We start from the raw sequence: 15,002 nt of genomic DNA, 5'->3' as shown, positions 1-15,002 counted from the left end.
AGATAAACGAATCCAGCTCTTTCAGCTGCTGCCAATTTCTGGCAGAAGGGTTACATAAACATACTCTAAACCTCAAGGGTATAATAAATAAATCTTATAAAATATTAACTTTTTTTTAGTCTCGGAACAAAAAGGGTGCTAAACTGATTTAAACTCATAGTAAGGAAAGAATAAACCAGTTGTTTACATAAAATATTAATCTTGACCTTGTTCTCAGTGTACTGACATTTGTTTCTTATTGTTCTGTACCATAGTTCATATTAAAGTACTTCTTTTTTCTTTAAACAAATATTTCAAGTTTCATGTGTAATTATTGAAAAGCTTCCTCAAGACTACATAGATTCTAGTAATTTAGCTTTTTGTGCTGCCAGCACAATGGGACTAACAATTTGGCTTAATGTTCTAGCATTAACATATACATGTCTAACATATACTTGTCTAACATATACATGTTCTTAGCATCGTATATGAAAATTGAAGCTTTGTAAGCGTCATCCACAATTTTTTTTCCCATTATCTCACTGTGTTGAGAAGCACATTTCATCACTTTTTTCAGCATTTCTCTCAGAAACTGAAAGGTGGCCACCTCTCTGACTTACTGATTTTGTCCCACTGACTCCTCAAACAAAACTCTGAAATCCTTGGGCAGCAATGCTAGTGACAGCAATGGCTGGTTTAGGCAGAGATAGTTCAGTTATTACTCTAATATAAATACTCTGGCATTTCTGGAAAAAAAAAACCCCAAGTTCTGTGTCAAGGAAATACTGATCAATTATAGCCCACCCTCATTATAAGAACATCCAGATACAATTTGTCAACAGAGAAATGAGAAAAAGAACCCCTCAGCCGCCCCGTTGGCCAGAGGCTGAAGTTTAGGAAGTCTACATGTAGTCATGTGCTTGTACCACAAAAGTCTTCATGCAGAGGAGAACAGAGCAGGGAAGAGAGAGATCTCCCACAGAGCATCCGGTGACTGGAGGTTGGGATATCAATTGGGATATGGGGGACAGTCGCTGGGATCCCTCATCTCTAGCAACAAGAGCAGAAATACGAAGAGTGATCTGACAGGTCTACACTCATGTTGCCAAGGATATATTCTCCCTCACTCTCATTTTTCTCTTCTGAATAATCCTGGATTAATTCCAATATCAGAGTTAAGGAAAAATCCACGTGTACTAACAATAGCATTTCCTGTCAAGTTCCAGGCCACAGTGCACAGGCATATGCAGTTATTTTTACCTGAACTACTCAAAGTATTCAACCAAAAACCTTTGTTTAAGGACTACAATGAGAAAATTAGTTTAATGGCAGTCACTTCAGTCGTGACCAAAGAATAATACGTTAATGTGTGTGCTAATAAATTCTGGGTCACTTTAAAATGCATTTTTCCATTTTTTCATGCTTTAAGCATCTCAGTCTTTGATTACAAAGTAAATTAAGAGCTGTCCCAAAGGACATTGCAGTGAAAGGGTTTTATCTTTGTTTACTGCTGCATTTTTTATTTTTGGTATGTTTCTCTATAGACAAATTGCTGGTAAACCTTTGTTTATTTCTTGTTATTATTTGGCTCTTTCAGTTCCCAGTTTCAAGCACAAATCAGGTTGTACAAGGTAGTATGCTAAAAGCAGTGGGACACAAAGGTCTCAATGATGTACAGAGAGCAAGAACCACTGCAAGCTTCCTTGGCTTTGTGTTGTGGGACTGGGCTGGAGTGACTGTCCTGTAGAGGGAAAGGAAGCAGCAATTCCTCCTTATCCACTGGCCCCTTTGCCAACCATGGGCCTATGTCATTGCACTCAGTAGGAATGGCTGCTCATTTGATGTTCCCAAGCCTCCTGGGGTTTTACCTGGGATTCAGGTATACTCCCATGAAGCGGGTGGATCTATCAACACACTTTACATACACCATCAAGTAAAGGCCAGATATTACTGACTTCCAATTACTTCTGATTCAGACTTCATGAAGACTTGTGAGTGAAACAGTGTCATGCAACTTTTTGATAGCTATCTTTTGTTAGGTTAGTCTCATGTCTTTTCAGATAGCAGATTAAAATTGGACTTCTACAGAGAGTAGTTCAGAATAAGAAATAGCTTCAGCTAATCAACTTATTCCCTCTCCTTCCTCGAGGTTACTGACTGTTTCTGATCAGGAAACTCTCCACAGCTGTTCCACATTCTTTGAACACACAAACACATGAGTGCAGAACTTGGGGCCAAGTTTTCAAGTGTTTAGTGCATTGTAACTGCTCTGCTTCTACTTTGGAATCAAAACACTTTCAGACTTAAGAAGCCTTTGCTTCTTAATCTAACAAGTTCCTTCAAAAATCTCATGGGGGACAATGTACTCTCCTCAGAATTTTGTCCCCAGTTTTTCAGCACCCATCATAAAACTTCCATACTGCCTTGAGAAGAGATGACTTACTTGGCCACCCTTTCACAGAATTGTAAGCCCACACAAACACAGTTTGGTTCCATGTTGTTGTCTGGTGTGACACACATACAGTATCAAATGCAAATACAGTGAATATTTCAATGGAATTCACTAAGTGTATGCTTTTAAGATAAAGTAACTCCAAGTCCTTCTACTGCTGCTTTGGATGCAAATGTATTTGTAATGAACTCCTGGTTTTGTCCGTATTCCTTATCTTGCACCTGTTATCATTCTTGTTGTAAAAAGCTTAGGGGTAAGCTTGCCAAATGATACGCCCCATCTGTGCTACCTGGATAAACAGTGTTAGCAAGAAATATGCAAACTGAAAAGCCACAAGTTCTTGACAGACAGGTACCAGCACTTTCTCTCTGGCTAGCAAAGACAGGGTCTTTGTGTTCTTCCAACAAGTTGCCAACCTTTTCTTTGAAATTCTTGTGAAGTTGTTGGGAGGGAGATGAGACAGAGAGGAAGCTGAGGGTGCGCAAACTTGTTTGGAGCATGCAGATGAAGTCAGTTGCAAATATAACAATGGTAAAAGTGGAATTCACCAAGTGAATGTTTCTTCTCCAGACCCTTAATTGAGCTACATGTTGTGTATGGAGTGTTGAAGGCAGGTGTATTTGTTGTCTACACTGCTTTTGTTAATATCTCTTTGCTTGGACCCTCACAAACCAGACTTGCACTCAGAAGAAGGAAAGGTAAGTAATGAGAAACTGCATCACTAGGACTTGCCCCTGACAAACCTGGAAAGAAGTGACAGCAGATACAGGATGGTGAGAGAGGCCTCAGGCATTTGGGCAAAGAGGCAACAACAGCAGAGAGAACAACTTGTTCCAGAACCTTATCATGTTCTACTGAGGTCTACACAGTTCCCTATGTTTTCTTTTTTAGTAACATACAGGAAGGACCATTATTGGGTAATTAAAGGACAAAGTTGGCAGCTGGGCTTCTGAAGTCCTGTCATTGAGTTCCTGCAGAAACACATGTACTGTCTGCAATGGTCACCTCTGAGACAGGCCTACACTTCATGGTCCTGAGCCAGGTCATCTTAACTGACTTGCTTCTTTAGTGTTCACATCTAAGGGCCTTTTCGGTGCACAGGGCAAATCACTACTGCATGTTAATGGGGACACAGGGTGGTATGAGAGCTGTCCCATTTGGGAAAGATTCCCCAGGCCTGTGTCCAGTTCTGCTAACTGAGGCAGAAGAGATGAGAGCAGCAGCACTTGCTGTGGCTGGATACAGACAGCTCCCTCTTCTACTGTTCTTCCTCTGCTTTGTGCTCCCTGTGCAGGCATGCTGGGGCTTGTTACTTTTGTGTGTTAGAATGGGGTAAAGGGTAGAACTTGGCATCAGGAATGACCTGCAAGGGAATTTACCTTATGTGATTTCACCAAAAGAAGAGACAGAATTAGGACCCATATTCCTTTGCTGCTTGTCATATGGGGTCTGTGTCTGCAAGAGCTAGGAAGGATCCCTCACCTGATCTGCCTGAGCCTTGTCAGTCAGCAAGGATAATTCATAAACTGGTTACCCTGGCAGAGTCCAAGATGACAGCATGTTTTGGTATTTGGGTACATTCCACCAGACACAAGCCAGGAACTTCTGATGTCTTCTGCTGTTTAAAACACTGGTGGCCTGAGGGGATCCCTTTTTATTATGGTCAATTCAGCCTAACCCCTGACCTGTCCAAGAACTTTAACCAGGCTCCAAACTCTTGCAGGGTTGGGTGTGCTGCCAGGCAGCTGGGCAAAACATTACAGGTTTGCTGGCACTGCTACAGCAGCCCATGCACCCTTGCTGCCTCCAAGGCCCTTGTAACAGCTTGTAAAAGGGCTCAGAGAAAACTTTCTGTGCAGAACAGACACTCCTAGGGTGTTGCAGACCAGGCAGTGTGCCAGTTGCCAGGGATGAGATAATGCTTTGGGAAGCTCACCTGTAACCCATGACTGACAGCAACATGTTCAGAACATGTAGAGCTACAAGGACACAGACAGATTCACTGCTTCTTGACTTTTGCTCTCTATGTCCCAGTGGCAGTCTCCTTCCCTGCTCATGGTATGAAACTAACCTCTCCCCCTCTTGCCTTCCTACATCCCAGACCCTCATGGCAGGTGTTGGCAGTCCCAGTGAGAACAGGCTGTAGAGTCAGCTGCTTAGTAGGAGACTGCCCCAAATCCTGCAAGCTTCTTTTTGAAAAAAGTTTCTTTTTGAAACCTATTGTGCAAGGGTGCAGGGTTGCCAAGACAACTAAAATACCCTTAAATGATCTGACAATTTTATACTGTGTAGGCCATAAGGAACAATTGTAGGGACAGTACTGCAGAATACAATGCAGAGACACCTGCGTAGGCTCCTGAGACTGTGCAGCATTTGTTCTATTTGTATTAATTTTTAAATGGTTGCTGAGGCAATATGAGGTTTCCTGGGATTGGTTCCTGTGGTGACTAAGAGGTCCTATGGCAGCCAGCTGTACCGAGATAATACCACACGCAGAAGCAGGATCTTTGGTGTCTTAAGTATTTTTTCTAACAAAAACTTGGGCACTTCCAACTGCTCAGATCAACAATCTGGGTCTGACTGTCCAGTCAAACTACTTTCTGCCTAGTCTTTATCTCAGGTAACTATGTCCCCTTCTGAAACTCAGCCTGGTTCCTCAGAGGTCACACAGAGTGCTTCCACCCTGTCACATTGTTCTGCTCCATCTCACAGTGGGATCCTACTCTTTCAACCATCCACATGAGTATTCTTACAGATGGTCTTACTCCTAAAAGAGAATCCCTCCCAGCTCTGCTTGGACAAAGTAATTTGTCAGATCCAGGGGGCCTAGGAGAGGGGACTACACTTGGGCAGAAGCCAGGATGATCTGCAGAAGGCTTCAGGGCACAAGCATACATAGGAATTTTGATACTGAAATTTGCAGTGTTAAGTAGAAACAATCACCCTCAAAAGTGTTCCTTATCAGCCAACCATAATAACTAGCAGAGTACAGCATTTGCTGGAAAGAATAAGATGCCTAGCTACTGCCCTGCTTTTCACTTCCCCACATTCTTCTGGTGATGTGGAATCTTAAAGCATTTCTAAAACACCTTTTAGAAATCAACTCTTTTCAAATCCACAACTACTCCAGTTCTGAACATTATAAATGGTCATGCTAATTAAATGCAGCTAAAATCATGAAAAGAGTTGCAGGACAGACAAGATCGATGACAAAACACCCTGAGAGAGCACAGAAGGGGGAAAGGTACTGTAGAACAGTGATTTATGGTGATTCTCTGGTTGTTAAAGCAGAACTATTATTGAGAATCTTAAGGAGAAAGGAGCTTTAGGTTGGAAGATTGACGACTGAAAACCATGGGGAAGTAATCCTTTCAGCACCAGCATGGCAAAGCTTCAGTTCTGGGAGGCAGGTCAATGTAGGTCAGCGCTGGCTCTGGAAATGCTAAGCTGGGGAACCTCTCTGGTCGCTTTCTTACACCATGTTGCCTCCTCCCCACCCCCTCCTTGATAAATGGAAGCCAGTGCATTTTGGTGGTGTCGTTTCACATTCAGCTCCACAATCTAATTCCTAACCAAAGGCTGCAGCACTAGGCAACCTGGCACAAGGGTAAAATAAATTGCCCCAACACAGTGATTCATACATTAGCCTAGAGTTAGGAAGTTCTTAAATGTAGGTAGCATTGGAATTTGGCGTCTGTCAGTGTAAGGGGTCCTTTTGTCATCTTTTACCCTATATAAGCTACTATCATCTTTTAACATAAACACATTTCAAGGTCCATCTTATACAGACACACATTTGTGAGTTACTTTGTGGCCTCCAGTACCTGTGTGAAAAACAAAGCATGAATAAACTTTTATTCAAAGTGATGTTGCCACATTTTCCTATAGAAAGTAGTTCCTGCCCACAGCAGGGGGGTGGAACTAGACAATGTTAAGGTCATTTCAACCCAAGCTGATCTATGATTCTGTGACTGTATAATCTGAAAACATTGTATGCAAAGATTGTATCTCCATATTCTACAAAATAAGTAATATTCCAGCCTGACCAGTAAGTCCATTACAACACAAGATGAGAATAGGAAAGACTCAGCATGTTGATTTTTGAAACTTTTAAATTTTTTTTGGAATAAAATAATTACATATTTGAACAATTGTACTGTTATGTTTGGACAGTTAATTTATGACCATCATAGGCTGTAATTAGACATGCTTGTCTCACTTTAAAGATATCATTTTCTTTGTTTCAGGAGGTTTCAGACAGCAATTATTGCAATTGGATGGTGTTTCAATAGCTGGTCTCAAGGAAACTCCTATGATGAGTCACACCATCAGCAAAACATGTCAAGTGTGATGTTATAATGTGTAACAGCAAATCAGTGTCTTTTGCTAATGTTTTAGTGACAACCATCTCAAGCAGTCCAGGTTTTCACAAAGTTTTTCTTATTCACACATAATGATCTGGACTGCAAAAACATCCCTGGAGGATAAAGCTAATAAAATAAGCAGCTAGTTATTACTGCTTTTTACTATTACAAATTACTAATTTGCATTATTTTATTATTATTATAAATTACTATTACAAACTTCTTCACTTTATTGTGTGGAAAACAGCAGTTTTCTTGCATGAGAAATACTCTGCTATTGCCTGCAGTTTTCACATGGCCCTGCAGCTTTCACGTTGCTCCAGTTAAAGGTGTCAATCAGACAGTTGCTGCATTTTTGCTGTTGCTGTCCTGTGCACCTCTATGTATTGCACAGGCTGGCTTTATTCAAAAAGTTAAGTATAACTGTAAAGTATTAGTCATTAAGCTGGCACCATTTAAATGTAAAGTATTAATCATTAATCTCATTAACCTTTTACATGCTGGGCTTGCATTCTCATTTCCTTTTCTTGATAGCAAAATAATGTTTGCAAACAAAATGCAAGCTCACTTTTTTCTCTGTTTCAGAGATGCATTTCAGAAGTCTCCTGTTGTACTTCTTTCCCTCAGAGAGTAAAGTAAACCTGCCCAGCTCAGTGAGCTACTGCACTGCTTCTTGTTCACTGTGACTAATACAGTTACACCAGAAGGAGGTTTAAAATAATTTCATTAGCATTTGGAGCATAAGGTTTATCTTCAGCCAGACCTTAGACTGTGCTTTCCAGAGCACTTGGATCACTGAAATACCCTTATATAAGCCTAATTGGCACAATTAGAAGAATGACTCCTTGCAGATGTGTGTTGCTGTAGCAACCTGGGGGGAGGGAAGCCAAACTGCCCTCCATATTTAGCAAAATATTAATCATAACAGATAGATGCATTTTATCCCTTTTGTAAGGCACTTGCTCAGGAGGTACCTTAACATGTCACAACAAGGATCACTGTAATGGAGCTTAAATAATTTGATGCCAAGCTAAAATTCTCCCTGTAGTAACCAAAATGACGTAGAAACAGAAACAGAAACATAGTCAAATGTTGACCAAGAATTCCAGAATATAGGCAGAAGGCTTAGCTGTTCAATGCTTTGATTCCACTGCTGTAGGATTCCTGGAGGAAAAAAAACACCAAAGGCATCCATGGTGGCAAGAGGAGGCCTGTGTTGCTGAGCTCATCTCAAGTCTTCCTGCTGAAGACCCAAGTAATTCAGTGGGAGCACTCTTGGCAGATTTGAAATCCACCAGCCACCTCCTTCGTGTGAGAGGGACTCCATGTTGCTGGCAGTGAATGTGGATATGTATAAAGGTGTCAGTGGTGCTAGCAGCAAAGTGAAACCACAGCAGATCTCCTGCTTCCCATGTGGAAAGAATAGGAACAGCTGCTTTGCAGGGTGGATCCAAATGGTTTGTTCCTGACTCCGTCTTGCCTGTCCTAGTAAAATTGCACATCTCATCCAAGCATCACAATAGCTTTGAAGTGTCAAAGGGACCATGTGAATAACCCAAGACTCACGACTTAGGACTTGTTTTCATTAACTCTTTTGATTTGAAGCCAATGATAAGTCTGGTGTGATTGCTCATAGGTATTAATTTAACAGTTTTAAATTTTGTCTTTATGTCTTTGCACCTTGAATAGTCACATTGTGTTGCTACGGAGTACAAGAAAAACCTGAACTCAGCCCTGACTGAGACTGAATAATGGGATTTCCATTTCTAAGATGAAGAAGCAAGTGACTAGCATGAATAAACAAGCAAGTCTGAAAAAAACAAACACTCATCTTGTGGATGAACATGGAAAATAGAGATGAAAAGGTATCTCAAGGAGTTATCTGTACCATCCCACTCTTTATAGATGGATAAATTTTATCTCTGTCATTGCTGACTAAGTTTTATCTGATCTCTTTTAAAAAGATTTACAATCCTCAGGCAATCTTGCCTGATGCTTCACTAGCCTTATTTTTAGAAAGTTTTTCCTAATGTCTAACCAAAGTCTATTTCTGCTGCAATGGAATATCTTATTAATCTGCAATATCTTTATTTTTGAAGACTGCTCCCACATTTCTGTTAGGTTTCTCTTCACTAGAGCAAGCACCCCTGTTTGTCCAGCCTTCACATGTAATTTGTGATTTTCTAGAACTCTGATCATACACATTGCTCTCCTCTGCAACTTGATGAATGTTTTATCTCTCCCAAGCATGGTGCCCAAGCCAGGCTTGCTGAACTCCCACTGATCTTTGCCAATACTGAGGAAAGCAGAAGAATCACTTCATGTATTTTATTGCCTCTATTTATATTTGTACCTCTCAATATGTACTTTGCTTTTTTTGAAAGGGTATGCAACGTCCAGAATATTTCTTCAGGGCTGCTCCCTACTCATTTGCTCCTCAGTCTGTGTTTTTTGCAGTAGATTATTCCTGACCAGACATAAAATATTTGATTTCCTATTCTTAAATACCCTCTTATTTTTTTTCACTAACAAACCAGCTACGTAGTTAACTGGTGTGAAATTGCTTAGTTGAATGCTAAGCTTATATTTTTTCCATCTTACTTTCAAATTTTTTTAAACTTTATCATGCTGGTTTATGCCTGGGCTCTATAAACCTTCAGCTTTTCTCTAATTATAGTCCCAGAGCCCAGGTACATTATGTTCATGTGCAGCCTGGATGTGGCCCCTCCACTTATCCTGTTCCAGGTACAGTGTTATGATTATAGCTGTTTGACCTGTTGCACCATTGGAAGTTCAGCTTGTCCTGATAATAGTGCAGTTATGTTTACTGTCCTTGCAGTTCTGGCCATTACGTCTCATTACACCATTTTAATAACTCAAACACTGACATTTGAGTGATATTACATCCAAAATTCTGGTACAGAGAAAAAGAGTTCCTTCAAATTTAGAGTCTTTTATTTATCTGTCCTCTGGAACTGCCTGTTTTCTCACAACACATTCCACACTCTGTCACAGCCACTTGTGTTTTTGCAAAAACCCTGGAAGACACTGTAAGGCCCTGCTTCAGCCAGAAATTTTTTCATAAGAAACTATTTCTCATACTTCAGAACCTTCACTACAGCAGGATGAAAGATGTAGCTTTAAAATACGTTGGGCAGCATGCCTTGAAGCACTAGCACAGGTGAGACAAATGATTCATAGCACATCAACTGTTGGGGCTGAGCCCTGGGAAATACCAAGTGCTAGGAGGGCATCGTTCTCAAGCTGTCACATTCTGTCATACTGTCACTCATGGCCAAGAATGTGCTGGTTTGGTGTATTTATTTAATAATTGAAGCATACAAACTTACTTTCTCTATATTTTGGACCTCACACCTGCTGAATTATCAGCTGGAAGAATATCCTAGGAGCAGCTCTACTTCACCTTACCCAGGAACTTTTCCAGCAACTTACAGCCATTTGAAAAGTTCTTAGGCAGCCTAGAACAAAAAGGGTTAAGTGCAAACACCTCTCTTGCATCATCCCAGTGGAGTGCTTGGCTGCCTGACCACATCCTACCTATGAGGAACTCGGGCAGAGTTACGTAGTCTGCCCAAAGCCACGCAAAAGGTTAACAACTAAATCTGGAGCTACAGCTCTCTCTCTGTAATGGCTGGACAACATGACCTTGCTGGCAAGTTTTAGTAAAACCTTTGCTGTCATCTGGGAAGTTATATTTTTATGTAAGGAAGCTAAACCTTTCTGTGAACGCTAACCTTTCCAAACTGGAAGGGCATGTGGAAGGGATGATCTATCCCTTGACTGAAGGCTTCATTAGTACAAATCTTGAAGAGATTGAGAACTCATAAATTCATTATTGTGCAGGACCAATTTGAAATGGTATCTGAAAAAATAGCTGTAATACCAGTTCCTGAGCTGCAGAGATTCAGTATGCAAGGATGACACTTGCACCTGGCTCCTGTGAAATGCTTAATCCCACAGACAAGACCTCCCACACTATTTATTCATTCAGCCACACTCAGCTGGCACAGAATGCTGGTGTTCATGTGTGTGAGCTACACAAACATGCATATATCCTGTAATGCACTGCATAAATAAATTATGAAATACACAAAGACATACATGTATATATCCCATGTTAAAATGTGGTTGGAACATGCAAGCTAAGGACACTGTGACGTATTGACTGCATTGTTACAAATGCAGTGCCTGAGACCTGGGTGCAGGAAAGGTGATGTCTCTTTATCCACCATAATCATCTCAGCCTCCATTGCAATAGACATTATTTGCTCTTCTCTCAGAAGCATTTGACTTTATTTTTTTTTTAAAAAAAGTCTGAGCTATGGTGAGGAACACTTGGGTCAGAATTTTTAAGGAGCATCTACAGCTGAAAAGAATAACAATGAATACTTACGGTGTGTGGCTTTGTACCTGGAAAAAAGAAATCTTTCAAAAATCATGGTAATTTACAATTAGATGGAATCTTGCAGTTGAAATCCAAGCACATCTAAGCATATGATATGATTCATATTGTTTGGTGCTAAACTGATGTTGGTAATTCTTTTGTAACTTGTCACAACAGAACAAAGATAGTGGGCTCTATTTTGGGAAGCATATGAATCAGTGAGAGAGCTAAAAGGAAACAAATGGATCACTGGTGAGACTAAAAATGCCTCAGAGATGTGAGCAGTGTGTCTGCTGACTCTGAGGTTGTGCAGAAAAAATTCGAGGAAGGGTTTTAAGCATGGCTAGCCACACAAAAAACCCACATTTTGAGCTGACAATTTAAGGAGGAAATGATCTCGCACACTGTCCGTCCTTCCTCCGTGATTTAAAAGAAAGATATGATACAGACAGACACTGCTTATTCTCTGCCTGAACATTATCTGACAGTCTTTAAAAGGTAAATCCAGCAGAGGAATATAAATTGTATAAGCAAGGCAAGTTCCTCCTAAATAGCCTGTAATAACTGGTCAAGCAGACTTGCCTATACATTGACAGTGGGGTTCTGATCATCCCAACATCACCACTGAAATGAAGAACAAAAGTATGAAGGGTTAATAACCATGGTAATAACCCATCAACCCATCTGAAGCATGGAAGAATTTAATAAATGTAACAAATGCATGTTCAATGCCATACTCAAAAATTCATGGGTCATTTCCCTTTTGGATGCTTAGAACACTTTGCTTGGCTGTGTTAGGTGGAAGGTTTGCTTCTGGAAAGGCTCTCTAATCACATGGCAAAGAAGAGAACAGCAGAAGAGTATTCTTGGCTGTACCCAGAGGTACAATAGGGTCTTTTATTACTGAGTGCTGAAGGTGAGGACAGGTTCAGGCAAGAGCAGTGACAATGCACTGGACTTCTTCTAGTACAAGAGACAAATATGAGAGAGGACAGACAATCACAATGGAAAATATTTGATGAATGCATCTGGGCTCAGGAGAAGAATCATTCCCATAATGACAAGAAGAGGCATCTTTCTCTGTTTCTCTGCTGGCTGGCGCTGCGGTACAGCACTACCTGCTGTGATGCCTGACACGCTTCAGCCCAAGCTAACAATTCAAATGCTGCCACTGAAGGTGCTCTAGAAAAAGGCAGAGTTATTCAAACCACTAAAATCTGTACTGGCTTCTGAGAGGATTTTTATTTTGACAAGGAGGAAAGTGCGGCTAAAGCTTACCATTATTTTTTCAATCTGGCTATGATTTATAATGGCTTCCTGCCAATGGCAATTTGAAGGCAGAGTTATACCTGGTTTTGCTCTCAAACAATACAAAATGCAAGATTTGTGTTTTGACAGTTTTGAAGGAAAATGAGTTTTTTTCAAAAATGCACTCCGCTGAAAAGGGCAACAGATTGGATGTTTTAAGATAATCGTTCTTCTGAAAATGGAATCCCTCAGCTTTTTCAGTCTGTCTTAGAGGATCATATCCAGTAATTTCTGCCTCCTTGGATCTTGCTCAGCCAAATCATGAGGATTCTAGTCATGTCAAAATTGGATTCTTGAATTTGCTGAATTCACGCTGTAGAAATACAGTAACAGGTCTCTAACACCTGTTTTGCAGAAAAGTCTGGAAAGGCTTGCTCTTACTCAAATTGTAATTTGCTGTTTGGGAAAATAGCATTAGAAACTTGTGACTTATAGCACAAACAATCAATCTATCATCTTGAAGCCAATGCTGCAGAAATCTTTGCGCTAAATAAAGTCAGGGGAGGAAGAGCACTAAAGTAAGTGCCTGTTTTAGTTGAGGCTGAAGTTTAAATCCAGAAGTCCACTTCAAAAATGGGATTGGCATTTGTACAGGCACACAAATGTCAGACTGTGCTTTTTTAGGCTTGGGTCTGTTTAGACTTTTCATGCTTTAAACAGCAGGTTTGAAGTGTTTGTACCTAAATTTGGACAGAAATGTTTAGGCTCTTTTGAACAGTAGCTAGTATCTTTTCCATAGAAAAAACAAATAAAAAATCCAAAGCAACATAGCAGTATTTCATTGTGGTTAATCATAAACCTGAGATATATTTAAAATTAGAAACCCTGTCTGTTTCTGCATAATGCATTCAGTATGACAGACCAGGGTCTATCTGACAGCTGTGATTTTGCAGTATCACATAGAATCTCTTCCCATACAGTGCAGGACTTTCTGCCACAGCCAGATGGAAGCTGTAGGGTAGAAGATTTTAGTCTTAATCTTAGCCAGGGTTAAGTTCAGAGGATCAGTTTCTAACTTAACATAAAACTGAAATTTCCATTTTGTTGCTGTGCTCAACTGACCTTAAAACAATGGCACACATCAGCAAATTGACTGGTGTGGAGGTTCCTGTACTGATATACCAGGTTCTTTCTGCATGGGAATGATGGGTGTGTTTATGCAGATCACTCAGAGTGATATCAAGCATTGTTTGGAAATAATTCTTATTTGTCTTTGTCTGGAGGATATATCTTGTCCAAAATTTAGAGGGAGATTATTTTTTTAGTATGTGCAAGCTCTGTTTGGTGTGGTTCTCCCTGCCACTACTTGGTATTTCTAATACAGAGACAGATCTGCATTCTCACCTACCCTCGAAACAGGCACGACTGTGCAGTAGGGCCTCTCCAAGAGGCACAACACATGGCAGTGCTTTGTTGTAAGCTCAATGCACTCATTGTAACTCACAGGTCTTGTGGTAGGAAGGTCACTCTCTACTCCATGGCTAGACACATATTGTGCCTGCTAAATACTGCTGCGGTATTTCATCACAGTGGGAACCCAGACAATAGGTCATGCCTTGCATTAATGTGTAGGATCTTGAAAAATCAATACAATTCAAATAAGAGGGGACTGTGCCCAGTTGTTTACTATTCCCAGGACACACAGAACAGCAATGGCTGTGCCATCAAGCTGCCACTGAGCACACAGAAGGTACAGTGTGCTCTCTGCTAACTCATACCAATAAATCTGGAATCATGCATGGACACATGTTATTGGAAGTATGAATGGCTCCCTTGCTCTAGAGATCTCTTCAGAATATTTTCTGTAATACAAATATATCCATCAAATTCCTCAAAGGAAGGCCAGTTTCTGAGTCAAATTTTGTGTGTCCAGCAAGCCCCAGACCTAAGCAACTGTATCTCTTTGCTGAGGGCATGCTCTAACAGCCATTAGAATCAATAAAAAGGCTAATGGATTTGAAAGGCTTTGGATAAAGCATCTAAGGCCACAACCTGCACTACCACAATCACCAGAAAATTTATTGTTGACCTCAGTGAGTGCGGGCCCAGGAAATACCTGAGCTCTTGCTCAGCAGGTATTTGAGTCCACACACGTAATTTATTTCATTATAAACCATTCATATACCTAAGTACTTGTCAGATATGGAACAAAAGTGTGATGGTTGCCAGGCTGAGAAAGAGAGTAGATTTCAGAAGTGCCTTTCTCCTGCCAACAGCAATGATATTTGAAAGAATAAGCAAGTTCATTGTTTCCACCATTTTGTTACAATAGAGAATTAAGAAATAAATGAAATTAAAATGAAAAAATTTGAGAGCAACACTGCAGAAAGAGGAGAGCTTCTATTCCTTCAATTACTTCTCAGGGGACTTTCAAAAATATAGACAGTGACGTTTTAGCTTCATTAGTGTGTCTCAAATACAACCCAAGCTTTCCTAGGGCTTGCCTGCACTGGAAAAATACATTATGTTAATTGATTAACATGTAATGCTTAAT

This window comes from Parus major, chromosome 2 (assembly GCF_001522545.3).
Source record: "Parus major isolate Abel chromosome 2, Parus_major1.1, whole genome shotgun sequence".
Lineage (NCBI taxonomy): Eukaryota > Metazoa > Chordata > Aves > Passeriformes > Paridae > Parus > Parus major.
The sequence above is the reverse complement of the archived record's forward strand: the minus strand, read 5'-3'. Positions refer to the sequence as shown.